The 15,827-nt window shown below is 43.3% G+C and overlaps 1 long non-coding RNA gene across 1 annotated transcript in view; it reads left to right on the forward strand.

Annotated features, from left to right (window-relative positions):
* LOC138852104 (uncharacterized) overlaps positions 1-13,713 on the forward strand; it is a 33,340-nt gene extending 19,627 nt beyond the window's left edge. The window contains exon 3 of the long non-coding RNA XR_011391567.1: positions 13,558-13,713. This is a non-coding gene — a long non-coding RNA (uncharacterized lncRNA). The remainder of the gene's footprint in view (positions 1-13,557) is intronic.
* Positions 13,714-15,827: the final 2,114 nt, after the last annotated feature.

A 15,827-nucleotide genomic window follows, 5' to 3' on the forward strand; every position in this document is an offset into this window, starting at 1 on the left:
ATTCTTGACGATATTTCATCTAAAAAAGATCTAATTAGGTCATAGCGAAATAATCTAAAATTAAAGAGTAGATAAATAGAGTTTAGTAAGGATCCTGAAGTGAGGTTAGAAGTGAGTTGTGCGTCAGATCACATCGTCTGTTAACGTTTCAGAAATTTTCTGAAATTATCGAGAATTATTCAAAATGGTGATCCATCTCCTTTGTATATTTATCTCGTTAGCAATCAGTTGTTCACCTGACTGACATACTAGTATTCTGAAACACTTTTCTATAAGACTTTGGATGTGCTTAACGACACGTGAACGAACATTTGAGTTCTTGGACTTTGTTCAGTTTAAACATAGCTGAGTACCAAGATTGCTTTACTGGGTATTTATTTAGAACTGATTTTGCATTGTTGCACAGATACATTACCTGGAGTTATAGAATGCACGTTAGAGGTTTGGAAAGATTGCATTAATAGTATTTATGGGACAGATGTGGAATTATTTTCTTTAATGAACAAGATGGCATTCATGAGAGTTGATGAATAACAGGCGTAATACATGAAAATGCATAAATGTAAATAATGCCAAAGTATATTTTTGCATGAGCTTATATGAAATTATCTGTCACATGACAAAAATGGGCACATAGCAATATGGTCTAGGATCCCTGGCAACACATGTGTGGGTAGATCACAGTCTGGCTTGCAGTAACCTTAACAACACACGTGTGGACAAATAACCCGTATCTAGGAGGGAGAAAAGCTTGGACTATTTACAAGTGGCAATGACAGAGAGTGAGTGATCCAGTATACATGGGTGAGGACAGGGTGGACGGGACAAAGGGAGGAAAAAGTAGTAGTGGTAGTGGTAAGGGAAGTAGTAGTAAAAGTAGCAGTGGTGGTAGAAAATAGGATGAGTAGTTTATGCAGCAAGAGATAGAAATGAGAGCTAAGGGAGGCAATAGTGGAAGTAGTAATAGTAGCAGAAAAGGTAGAAGCGGTAACAGTAGGAAAGACGTAGTAGACATAGTTAGTAGATGTGGGGGTAAATCTGAGGACAAGAAAAAAAACACAACAGGAGAGCTAAGAGCCCACAAGAGGTAAGACCAAAAACACATTAGGGAGAAAAACTGAAGGACAGGACACACAAGGCTGTAGAAAAAAAGAAATAAGGAAAAATGGAAAAGAGAAGAGGTAGGGGAAGAATGGATCATGCCAAGTCACGAACATTTGACAATATAAGAAGAAAGGAAGGCATCGATAGAGATAAAGCCAGGACGAAGATTCATTCAAGGAAAGCTGTAGTTTAATGCTTCGTGTCTGTCTCCTTTTTTAAGATTTGGGACTACAATTTGCAGGGAAGGGAGGGAGGGAGGGAAGAGGAACGAAGCAGATATCGGAGAAGGGTGTTAGACAGGCGAAAAGTAAGTTTTATGTCTAAGAAACGGAGAGAGTCGTTGAGATTGGAAAGACTGGAAATATAAGGAAGGCCGAAAACAGAGATTTCACAGGAGTAGAGAGTTTAGGAGAGATGAAAGTCCGTTTAGCATGTGGGAAGGCAGAGTTATGAAATCGGAAGCGTAGCGAAGACGAGAGAATGAATTACGAAGAGTGGAAAGTTCCGAGTCAAGGAACTGAGGGTCAAAAATGCGGAGGGCATTGAGAAAGAGAGAACTAAGAGCATTTTTCTTGACAGAGGGAGCATGGAAAGAAGAGTGGTGAACGAACATGCCACTGTGCATGGGCTTGCTACAAACGGAAAAATTAAAAGCCTGTAGTCGAGCGGTGCACAAGAACATCAAGGAAAGGAAACAAAGAGTTAGATTCCCATTCAGCTTTAAAGTTGATGGAATGAGAAAGATTGTGAAGAGCATCGAGAAATGGTTGGAAATATGTCATCTACAGAGCGGAGCCAGGGGAAAAGGTGCACACCAAGTGTAGGAAGGAGAACAGTTTCGAAGTGTTACATAAGAACATAAGAACATAAGAACGAAGGAACACTGCAGAAGGCCTACTGGCCCATGCGAGGCAGGTCCAAGTCTCCTACCGGCTTAAGCCAATGCACCCAACCTAGTCAGGTCAGGTCACATTGACTTAAGGGAGGATCACGGCAACCGACCTGGTAGCACAAGCTATCAGGCCCAACTCACACCCACCCACATCCACTCATGTATTTATCCAACCTATTTTTAAAACTACACAACGTTCTGCCCTCTATAACTGTACTCGGGAGTTTGTTCCACTCATCCACAACTCTATTACCAAACCAGTACTTTCCTATATCCTTCCTGAATCTGAATTTTTCCAACTTAAAACCATTGCTGCGAGTCCTGTCTAGGCTAGATATTTTCAGCACACTATTTACATCCATATAAAAGTTAGCAAAAAGAGGGACGTTGAGTTCCTCTTCACTAACGTCCCTCTGTATGACATTCTTAACTTTCTCAGAGTGAAGGTTGATGAAGGTTTACTTCACCTTCCTATACCTACTTATGTTTCCCTTGATCCGACTCGCCTTTGTGTGGACTCGAATTCCTTTTCCTTTCAAAGAATATATTATTGTAATAAAGTTGGTAGAATTACCGACAATATGTAAAGTAAAAGGACACAAGTGCAACTAATGTGACATTTATTGTGGCAACGTTTCGCTCTCCAGGAGCTTTATCAAGTCATTATGGCTTGATAAAGCTCCTGGAGAGCGAAACGTTGCCACAATAAATGTCACATTAGTTGCACTTGTGTCCTTTTAATATATTATTCTCAAACTTTCGATGTCGCTATGAGCTCTCTTCTATCTCCTGTTTTTAATAAACATTATATGGAATACTTCGAAACTCTTCTTCCTTCCTTGTGCGCCCTTCCATGTGCCTCTGCGCTGTGGATGGAATCTTTGTTCTTTGACTCCATGACTCTAGTCTCTTCCAGTCATTTTTCGATGTTCTTAACAATCTTGCTCCTTCCATAAAATGTAAATGTGAATGGGAATCTAACCTTTTCCTTCCTTTCCTTGATGTAGATAACACTCTGGCTTACAGTGAGTGACCTAGATAACACTGGCTTACAGTGAGTGACCTAAATAACACTGCCTTACAGTGAGTGAAATAGATAACTCTGGTTTACAGTGAGTGCCCTAGATAACACTCTGGCTTACAATGAGTGACCTAGATAACACTCTGGCTTACAGTGACCTAGATAACACTCTGGCTTACAGTGACCTAGATAACACTCTGGCTTAGTGACCTAGATAACACATTGGCTTACGGTGACCTAGATAACACTCTGGCTTAGTGAGTGACCTAGATAACACTCTGGCTTACAGTGACCTAGATAACACTCTGGCTTAGTGACCTAGATTACACTCTGGCTTACGGTGACCTAGATAACACTGGCTTAGTGACCTAGATAACACTCTGGCTTAGTGAGTGACCTAGATAACACTCTGGCTTACGGTGACCTAGATAACACTCTGGCATAGTGAGTGACCTAGATAACACTCTGGCTTACAGTGACCTAGATAACACTCTGGGTTACAGAGACCTAGATAACACTCTGGCTTACGGTGACCTAGATAACACTCTGGCTTAGTGACCTAGATAACACATTGGCTTACGGTGACGTAGATAACACTCTGGCTTACAGCGACCTAGATAACACTCTGCCTTAGTGACCTAGATAACAGTCTGGCTTACAGTGACCTAGATAACACTTTGGCTTACAGTGACTAGATAACACTGGCTTATGGTGACCTAGATAACACTCTGGCTTAGTGAGTGACCTAGATAACACTCTGGCTTACAGTGACCTAGATAACACTCTGGCTTACAGTGACCTAGATAACACTCTGGCTTACAGTGACCTAGATAACACTCTGGCTTAGTGACCTAGATAACACACTGGCTTATGGTGAACTAAATAACACTCTGGCTTAGTGAGTGGCCTAGATAACACTCTGGCTTACAGTGACCTAGATAACACACTGGCTTGGTGACCTAGATTACACTCTGCCTTACGGTGACCTAGATAACACTCTGGCTTAGTGACCTAGATAACACTCTGGCTTAGTGAGTGACCTAGATAACACTCTGGCTTACAGCGACCTAGATAACACTCTGGCTTAGTGACCTAGATAACACTGGCTTACAGTGACCTAGATAACACTCTGCCTCAGTGAGTGACCTAGATAATACTCTGGCTTAGTGACCTAGATAACACTCTGGCTTAGTGACCTAGATTACACTCTGGCTTACGGTGACCTAGATACCACTGGCTTAGTGACCTAGATAACACTCTGGCTTAGTGAGTGACCTAGATAACACTAGCTTACGGTGACCTAGATAACACTCTGGCATAGTGAGTGACCTAGATAACACTCTGGTTTACAGTGACGTAGATAACACTCTGGCTTACAGTGACCTAGATAGCACTCTGGCTTACGGTGACCTAGATAACACTCTGGCTTAGTGACCTAGATAACACTCTGACTTACAGTGACCTAGATAACACTCTGGCTTACATTGACCTAGACAACACTCTGGCTTACATTGACCTATATAACACTCTGGCTTACAGTGACCTAGACAACACTCTGGCATAGTGAGTGACCTAGATAACACTCTGGCATAGTGAGTGACCTAGATAACACTCTGGCTTACAGTGACCTAGATAACACTCTGGCTTAGTGAGTGACCTAGATAACACTCTGGCTTACAGTGACCTAGATAACACTGGCTTACGGTGACCTAGATAACACTGGCTTAGTGACCAAGATAACACTCTGGCTTAGTGAGTGACCTAGATAACACTCTGGCTTACGGTGACCTAGATAACACTCTGGCATAGTGAGTGACCTAGATAACACTCTGGCTTACAGTGACCTAGATAACACTCTGGCTTACAGTGACCTAGGTAACACTCTGGCTTACGGTGACCTAGATAACACTCTCGCTTACAGTGACCTAGATAACACTCTGGCTTACAGTGACCTAGATAACACTCTGGCTTACGGTGACCTAGATAACACTCTGGCATAGTGACCTAGATAACACACTGCCTTACGGTGACCTAAATAACACTCTGGCTTAGTGAGTGGCCTAGAAAACACTCTGGCTTACAGTGACCTAGATAACACTCTGGCTTAGTGACCTAGATTACACTCTGGCTTACAGTGACCTAGATAACACTCTGGCTTAGTGACCTAGATAACACTCTGGCTTAGTGAGTGACCTAGATAACACTCTGGCTTAGTGACCTAGATAACACTCTGGCTTACAGTAACCTAAATAACACTATGGCTTACAGTGATCTAGATAACACTGGCTTACGGTGACCTAGATAACACTCTGGCTTAGTGAGTGACCTAGATAATACTCTGGCTTAGTGACCTAGATAACACTCTGGCTTAGTGACCTAGATTACACTCTGGCTTATGGTGACCTAGATAACACTGGCTTAGTGACCTAGATAACACTCTGGCTTAGTGAGTGACCTAGATAACACTGGCTTAGTGACCTAGATAACACTCTGGCTTAGTGAGTGACCTAGATAACACTCTGGCTTACAGTGACTTAGATAACACTCTGGCTTACAAAGACCTAGATAACACTCTGGCTTACGGTGACCTAGATAACACTCTGGCATAGTGAGTGACCTAGATAACACTCTGGTATACAGTGACCTAGATAACACTCTGGCTTACAGTGACCTAGATAGCACTCTGGCTTACGGTGACCTAGATAACACTCTGGCTTACAGTGCCCTAGATAACACTCTGACTTACAGTGACCTAGATAACACTCTGGCTTAGTGAGTGACCTACACAACACTCTGGCTTACATTGACCTAGACAACACTCTGGCTTACATTGACCTATATAACACTCTGGCTTACAGTAACCTAGATAACACTCTGGCTTAGTGAGTGACCTAGATAACACTCTGGCTTACAGTGACCTAGATAACACTCTGGCTTACAGTGACCTAGATAACACTGGCTTACGGTGACCTAGATAACACTGGCTTAGTGACCAAGATAACACTCTGGCTTAGTGAGTGACCTAGGTAACATTCTGGCTTACGGTGACCTAGATAACACTCTGGCATAGTGAGTGACCTAGATAACACTCTGGCTTACAGTGACCTAGGTAACACTCTGGCTTACAGTGACCTAGGTAACACTCTGGCTTACGGTGACCTAGATAACACTCTCGCTTACAGTGACCTAGATAACACTATGGCTTACAGTGACCTAGATAACACTCTGGCATAGTGAGTGACCTAGATAACACTCTGGCATAGTGAGTGACCTAGATAACACTCTGGCTTACAGTGACCTAGATAACACTCTGGCTTAGTGACCTAGATAACACACTGGCTTACGGTGACCTAGATAACACTCTGGCTTAGTGAGTGACCTAGATAACACTCTGGCTTAGTGACCTAGATAACACTCTGGCTTACGGTGACCTAAATAACACTCTGGCTTACTGAGTGGCCTAGATAACACTCTGGCTTACAGTGACCTAGATAACACTCTGGCTTAGTGACCTACATTACACTCTGGCTTACAGTGACCTAGATAACACTCTGGCTCAGTGAGTGACCTAGATAACACTCTGGCTTAGTGACCTAGATAACACTCTGGCTTACAGTGACCTAGATAACACTATGGCTTACAGTGACCTAGATAACACTGGCTTACGGTGACCTAGATAACACTCTGGCTTAGTGAGTGACCTAGATAACACTCTGGCTTAGTGACCTAGATAACACTCTGGCTTAGTGACCTAGATTACACTCTGGCTTGCGGTGACCTAGATAACACTGGCTTAGTGACCTAGATAACACTCTGGCTTAGTGAGTGACCTAGATAACACTCTGGCTTACAGTGACTTAGATAACACTCTGGCTTACAAAGACCTAGATAACACTCTGGCTTACGGTGACCTAGATAACACTCTGGCATAGTGAGTGACCTAGATAACACTCTGGTTTACAGTGACCTAGATAACACTCTGGCTTACAGTGACCTAGATAGCACTCTGGCTCACGGTGACCTAGATAACACTCTGGCTTACAGTGCCCTAGATAACACTCTGACTTACAGTGACCTAGATAACACTCTGGCTTAGTGAGTGACCTAGACAACACTCTGGCTTACATTGACCTAGACAACACTCTGGCTTACATTGACCTATATAACACTGGCTTACAGTGACCTAGACAACACTCTGGCTTACATTGACCTAGACAACACTCTGGCTTACATTGACCTATATAACACTCTGGCTTACAGTGACCTAGACAACACTCTGGCTTACATTGACCTATATAACACTCTGGCTTACAGTGACCTAGACAACACTCTGGCTTACGGTGACCTAGATAACACTGGCTTAGTGATCTAGATAACACTCTGGCTTAGTGAGTGACCTAGATAACACTCTGGCTTACGGTGACCTAGATAACACTATCTTAGTGACCTAGATAACACTTTGGCTTAGTGAGTGACCTAGATAACACTCTGGCTTACAGTGACCGAGACAACACTCTGGCTTAGTGACCTAGATTACACTCTGGCTTACGGTGACCTAGATAACACTATATTAGTGACCTAGATAACACTTTGGCTTAGTGAGTGACCTAGATAACACTCTCGATTACAGTGACCTACATACACTCTGGCATAGTGAGTGACCTAGATAACACTCTGGCTTACGGTGACCTAGATAACTCTGGCTTACAGTGACCTATATAACACTCTGGCTTACGGTGACCTAGATAACACTCTGGCTTACAGTGACCTAGACAACACACTGGCTTACAATGACCTAGACAACACTCTGGCTTAGTGAGTGACCTAGACAACACTCTGGCTTACGGTGACCTAGATAACACTCTGGCTTACAGTGACCTAGATAACACTCTGGCTTACAGTGACCTAGACAACACTCTGGCTTACAGTGACCTAGATAACACTCTGGCTTACAGTGACCTAGATAACACTCTGGCTTACATTGACCTAGATAACACTTTGACTTAGTGAGTGACCTAGATAACACTCTGGCTTACGGTGACCTAGATAACACTCTGGCATAGTGAGTGACCTAGATTACACTCTGGCTTACGGTGACCTAGATAACACTGGCTTAGTGACCTAGATAACACTCTGGCTTAGTGACCTAGATTACACTCTGGCTTACGGTGACCTAGATAACACTGGCTTAGTGACCTAGATAACACTCTGGCTTACAGTGACCTAGATAACACTTTGACTTAGTGAGTGACCTAGATAACACTCTGGCTTACGGTGACCTAGATAACACTCTGGCATAGTGAGTGACCTAGATTACACTCTGGCTTACGGTGACCTAGATAACACTGGCTTAGTGACCTGGATAACACTCTGGCTTAGTGACCTAGATTACACTCTGGCTTACGGTGACCTATATAACACTGGCTTAGTGACCTAGATAACACTCTGGCTTAGTGAGTGACCTAGATAACACTCTGGCTTACAGTGACCTAGATAACACTCTGGCTTACAGTGACCTAGATAATACTCTGGCTTACAGTGACCTAGATAACACTCTGGCTTACAGTGACCTAGATAACACTCTGGCTTAGTGACCAAAACAACACTCTGGCTTACATTGACCTAGACAACACTCTGGCTTACATTGACCTAGATAACACTCTATCTTACAGTGACCTAGACAACACTCTGGCGTAGTGACGTAGATTACACTCTGGCTTACGGTGACCTAGATAACACTCTGGCATAGTGAGTGACCTAGATAAGACTCTGGCATAGTGAGTGACCTAGATAACACTCTGGCTTACAGTGACCTAGATAACACTCTGGCTTAGTGACCTAGATTACACTCTGGCTTACGGTGACCTAGATAACACTCTGGCATAGTGAGTGACCTAGATAACACTCTGGCTTACGGTGACCTAGATAACACTCTGGCTTAGTGACCTAGATAACACTCTGGCTTACGGTGAACTAGATAACACTCTGGCATAGTGAGTGACCTAGATAACACTCTGGCTTACAGTGACCTAGATAACACTCTGGCTTAGTGACCTAGATAACACTCTGGCTTATGGTGACCTAGATAACACTCTGGCTTACAGTGACCTAGATAACACTCTGGCTTACAGTGACCTAGATAACACTCTGGCTTACGGTGACCTAGATAACACTGGCTTAATGACCTAGATAACACACTGGCTTAGTGAGTGACCTAGATAACACTCTGGTTTACGGTGACCTAGATAACACTCTGGCATAGTGAGTGACCTAGATAACACTCTGGCTTAGTGACCTAGATAACACTCTGCCTTAGTGACCTAGATAACACACTGGCTTACGGTGACCTAAATAACACTCTGGCTTAGTGAGTTGCCTAGATAACACTCTGGCTTACAGTGACCGAGACAACACTCTGGCTTAGTGACCTAGATTACACTCTGGCTTACGGTGACCTAGATAACACTCTGGCTTAGTGACCTAGATAACACTCTGGCTTAGTGAGTGACCTAGATAACACTCTGGCTTAGTGACCTAGATAACACTCTGGTTTACAGTGACCTAGATAACACTCTGGCTTACAGTGACCTAGATAACACTGGCTTACGGTGACCTAGATAACACTCTGGCTTAGTGAGTGACCTAGATAACACTCTGGCTTAGTGACCTAGATAACACTCTGGCTTACGGTGACCTAGATGACACTATCTTAGTGACCTAGATAACACTTTGGCTTAGTGAGTTGCCTAGATAACACTCTGGCTTACGGTGACCTACATACACTCTGGCATAGTGAGTGACCTAGATAACACTCTGGCTTACAGTGACCGAGACAATACTCTGGCTTAGTGACCTAGATTACACTCTGGCTTACAGTGACCTAGATAACACTATCTTAGTGACCTAGATAACACTTTGGCTTAGTGAGTGACCTAGATAACACTCTGGCTTACGGTGACCTACATACACTCTGGCATAGTGAGTGACCTAGATAACACTCTGGCTTACGGTGACCTAGATAACACTCTGGCTTACAGTGACCTATATAACACTCTGGCTTACGTTAACCTAGATAACACTCTGGCTTACAGTGACCTAGATAACACTCTGGCTTACAGTGACCTAGACAACACTCTGGCTTACAGTGACCTAGACAACACACTGGCTTACAATGACCTAGATAACACTCTGGCTTACATTGACATAGACAACACTCTGGCTTACATTGACCCAGATAACACTCTGGCTTACAGTGACCTAGACAACACTCTGGCTTACAGTGACCTAGATAACACTCTGGCTTACAGTGACCTAGATAACACTCTGGCTTACATTGACCTAGATAACACTTTGACTTAGTGATTGACCTAGATAACACTCTGGCTTACGGTGACCTAGATAACACTCTGGCATAGTGAGTGACCTAGATAACACATTGGCTTACAGTGACCTAGATAACACTCTGGCTTACAGTGACCTAGATAACACTCTGGCTTACGGTGACCTAGATAACACTGGCTTAGTGACCTAGATAACACTCTGGCTTAGTGAGTGACCTAGATAACACTCTGGCTTACGGTGACCTAGATAACACTCTGGCATAGTGAGTGACCTAGATAACACTCTGGCTTACAGTGACCTAGATAACATTCTGGCTTACAGTGACCTAGATAACACTCTGGTTTACGGTGACCTACATAATACTCTGGCTTACAGTGACCTAGATAACACTCTGGCTTACAGTGACCTAGATAACACTCTGGCTTACGGTGACCTAGATAACACTGGCTTAGTGACCTAGATAACACTCTGGCTTAGTGAGTGATCTAGATAACACACTGGCTTACGGTGACATAGATAACACTCTGGCATAGTGAGTGACCTAGATAACACTCTGGCTTACATTGACCTAGATAACACTCTGGCTTACAGTGACCTAGATAATACTCTGGCTTACGGTGACCTAGATAACACTCTGGCTTACAATGACCTAGATAACACTGGCTTACAGTGACCTAGATAACACTCTGGCTTACAGTGACCTAGATAACACTCTGGCTTAGTGAGTGACCTAGACAACACTCTGGCTTACATTGACCTAGACAACACTCTGGCTTACAGTGACCTAGATAACACTCTGGCTTACGGTGACCTAGATAACACTGGCTTAGTGACCTAGATAACACTCTGGCTTAGTGAGTGACCTAGATAACACTCTGGCTTACGGTGACCTAGATAACACTCTGGCTTAGTGAGTGAACTAGATAACACTCTGGCTTACGGTGACCTAGATAACTCTGGCATAGTGAGTGACCTAGATAACACTCTGGCTTACAGTGATCTAGATAACACTCTGGCTTACAGTGACCTAGATAACACTTGGGCTTATGGTGACCTAGATAACACTCTGGCTTACAGTGACCTAGATAACACTCTGGCTTACAATGACCTAGATAACACTCTGGCTTACGGTGACCTAGATAACACTGGCTTAGTGACCTAGATAACACTCTGGCTGAGTGAGTGACCTAGATAACACTCTGGCTTACGGTGACCTAGATAACACTCTGGCATAGTGAGTGACCTAGATAACACTCTGGCTTACAGTGACCTAGATAACACTCTGGCTTACAGTGACCTAGATAACACTCTGGCTTACGGTGACCTAGATAACACTGGCTTAGTGACCTAGATAACACTCTGGCTTAGTGAGTGGCCTAGATAACACTCTGGCTTACGGTGACCTAGATAACACTCTGGCATAGTGAGTGACCTAGATAACACTCTGGCTTACAGTGACCTAGATAACACTCTGGCTTACAGTGACCTAGATAACACTCTGGCTTACGGTGACCTAGATAACACTCTGGCTTACAGTGACCTAGATAACACTCTGGCTTACAGTGACCTAGATAACACTGGCTTACAGTGACCTAGATAACACTCTGGCTTACAGTGACCTAGATAACACTCTGGCTTAGTGAGTGACCTAGACAACACTCTGGCTTACAGTGACCTAGATAACACTTTGGCTTACAGTGACCTAGATAACACTTTGGCTTAGTGACCTAGATAACACTTTGACTTACGGTGACGTAGATAACACTCTGGCTTAGTGACCTAGATAACACTCTGGCTTACAGTGACCTAGATAACACTTTGTTTTAGTGACCTAGATAACACTCTGGCTTACAGTGACCTAGATAACACTCTGGCTTACAGTGACCTAGATAACACTCTGGCTTACAGTGACCTAGATAACACTTTGGCTTACGGTGACGTAGATAACACTCTGGCTTAGTGACCTAGATAACACTCTGGCTTACAGTGACCTAGATAACACTTTGGCTTAGTGACCTAGATAACACTCTGGCTTACAGTGACCTAGATAACACTCTGGCTTACAGTGACCTAGATAACACTCTGGCTTACAGTGACCTAGATAACACTCTGGCTTACAGTGACCTAGATAACACTCTGGCTTACGGTGACCTAGATAACACTCTGGCATAGTGAGTGACCTAGATAACACTCTGGCTTACAGTGACCTAGATAACACTCTGGCTTACAGTGACCTAGATAACACTCTGGCTTATGGTGACCTAGATAACTCTGGCTTAGTGACCTAGATAACACTCTGGCTTAGTGAGTTGCCTAGATAACACTCTGGCTTACGGTGACCTAGATAACACTCTGGCTTACGGTGACCTAGATAACACTCTGGCATAGTGAGTGACCTAGATAACACTGGCTTACAGTGACCTAGATAACACTCTGGCTTACAGTGACCTAGATAACACTCTGGCTTACGGTGACCTAGATAACACTCTGGCTTATAGTGACCTAGATAACACTCTGGCTTACAGTGACCTAGATAACACTGGCTTAAAGTGACTTAGATAACACTCTGGCTTACAGTGACCTAGATAACACTCTGGCTTAGTGAGTGACCTAGACAACACTCTGGCTTACATTGACCTAGACAACACTCTGGCTTACAGTGACCTAGATAACATTCTGGCTTACAGTGACCTAGATAACACTTTGGCTTACAGTGACCTAGACAACACTCTGGCTTACAGTGACCTAGACAACACTCTGGCTTACAGTGACCTAGACAACACTCTGGCTTACAGTGACCTAGACAACACTCTGGCTTACATTGACCTAGATAACACTTTGGTTTACAGTGACCTAGATAACACTTTGGCTTAGTGACCTAGATAACACTCTGGCTTACAGTGACCTAGATAACACTCTGGCTTACAGTGACCTAGATAACACTCTGGCTTACAGTGACCTAGATAACACTCTGGCTTACAGTGACCTAGATAACACTCTGGCTTACAGTGACCTAGATAACACTCTGGCTTACAGTGACCTAGATAACACTTTGGCTTACAGTGATATTGACATATAAAAGATGGAAAGAAATAAAAATACCTCGTAGGTCCTTGACACAACATTGGTGTTCTTGTAATAAACTTATTTTGCATTTGGCTTTTATGCAATATCCTCTAAATTATATTATATTTTACAGCATGTCCTATTAAGCAGCAGACGTGCAAAGACGGCACCAATACAGGTGTGTGCAGAGCTGTCTGCTTGTCAACTGAAACTGCAAGTACAAGTAAAATAGCTTGTACTGACACTTTCTGCACTTGTTGTTATATAAAAAGTACAGGTCAGTATTCTGATAATGAATCTTTTATGTAACATGTTTACTTAAAATTGTTATCTTTATCCCTAGTCACTTATTCTCTGTATACTGCTTGTGGAGGCTAGTACACCAAACGGGGAGTGGAATGGAATTAGCTCTGAGGAACCCACACCATCATATGTTCTCGGATCACGGTACAACATCTAGCTCTGCTGGTGCGTGATCTTTGTAGTATTGTATGGTATAGTGGGTTAGTGTCGCGAATTTTCGCTGAATATGAGGCGGGCTAAAATAAACCACGGGTTCGATCCCCCGGCTAACCGCAGTGTTATATATATATATATATATATATATATATATATATATATATATATATTTATGGATTTGGAAAAGGCGTATGACAGGGTGGATAGGGGGGCAATGTGGCAGATGTTGCAGGTGTATGGTGTAGGAGGTAGGTTACTGAAAGCAGTGAAGAGTTTTTACGAGGATAGTGAGGCTCAAGTTAGAGTATGTAGGAAAGAGGGAAATTATTTCCCAGTAAAAGTAGGCCTTAGACAAGGATATGTGATGTCACCGTGGTTGTTTAATATATTTATAGATGGGGTTGTAAGAGAAGTAAATGCGAGGGTCTTGGCAAGAGGCGTGGAGTTAAAAGATAAAGAATCACACATAAAGTGGGAGTTGTCACAGTTGCTCTTTGCTGATGACACTGTGCTCTTGGGAGATTCTGAAGAGAAGTTGCAGAGATTGGTGGATGAATTTGGTAGGGTGTGCAAAAGAAGAAAATTAAAAGTGAATACAGGAAAAAGTAAGGTTATGAGGATAACAAAAAGATTAGGTGATGAAAGATTGGATATCAGATTGGAGGGAGAGAGTATGGAGGAGGTGAATGTATTCAGATATTTGGGAGTGGACGTGTCAGCGGATGGGTCTATGAAAGATGAGGTGAATCATAGAATTGATGAGGGGAAAAGGGTGAGTGGTGCACTTAGGAGTCTGTGGAGACAAAGAACTTTGTCCTTGGAGGCAAAGAGGGGAATGTATGAGAGTATAGTTTTACCAACGCTCTTATATACGTGTGAAGCGTGGGTGATGAATGTTGCAGCGAGGAGAAGGCTGGAGGCAGTGGAGATGTCATGTCTGAGGGCAATGTGTGGTGTGAATAAAATGCAGAGAATTCGTAGTTTGGAAGTTAGAAGGAGGTGCGGGATTACCAAAACTGTTGTCCAGAGGGCTGAGGAAGGGTTGTTGAGGTGGTTCGGACATGTAGAGAGAATGGAGCGAAACAGAATGACTTCAAGAGTGTATCAGTCTGTAGTGGAAGGAAGGCAGGGTAGGGGTCGGCCTAGAAAAGGTTGGAGGGAGGGGGTAAAGGAGGTTTTGTGTGCGAGGGGCTTGGACTTCCAGCAGGCATGCGTGAGCGTGTTTGATAGGAGTGAATGGAGACAAATGGTTTTTAATACTTGACGTGCTGTTGGAGTGTGAGCAAAGTAACATTTATGAAGGGGTTCAGGGAAACCAGCAGGCCGGACTTGAGTCCTGGAGATGGGAAGTACAGTGCCTGCACTCTGAAGGAGGGGTGTTAATGTTGCAGTTTAAAAACTGTAGTGTAAAGCACCCTTCTGGCAAGACAGTGATGGAGTGAATGATGGTGAAAGTTTTTCTTTTTCGGGCCACCCTGCCTTGGTGGGAATCGGCCAGTGTGATAATAATAATAAAAATAATATATAATCATGTTAGAGCTTGTAATAACCTGGCAAATTGGCGGGAAGCAAGAGTCATCTTCCCTTTTTCCTCCTGGCTTGAAAGGAATGCTGTAGAATCGGCAATTATAAAGCATGATAGGCATTCATTATACATCAGTGACGGGTTCTTCAAATTAGATGTGTTTTTAGTTGAGGCGTCTAAAATTAGGCTATTATGTAAATGCATTAGACTGTCTTAAATGTAGTGCCACAGTGAGGAATTAGGGCCTATTTTTCCTGCAGTTTCTGAATTGATAAATTAGACACATGTGCAACACTTGGGTATCTATGATGAGGAAACGTTTCGCCACACAGTGGCTTCATCAGACCATACAAAGAAGAATGGTGAAGAGCAGGAGGAGTTTGAGGTAATCAGTCCCTCAGCCTTGAGTCGATGTGGTC

Source organism: Cherax quadricarinatus, unplaced genomic scaffold (genome assembly GCF_038502225.1).
Source record: "Cherax quadricarinatus isolate ZL_2023a unplaced genomic scaffold, ASM3850222v1 Contig4062, whole genome shotgun sequence".
Taxonomy (NCBI): Eukaryota; Metazoa; Arthropoda; class Malacostraca; order Decapoda; family Parastacidae; genus Cherax; species Cherax quadricarinatus.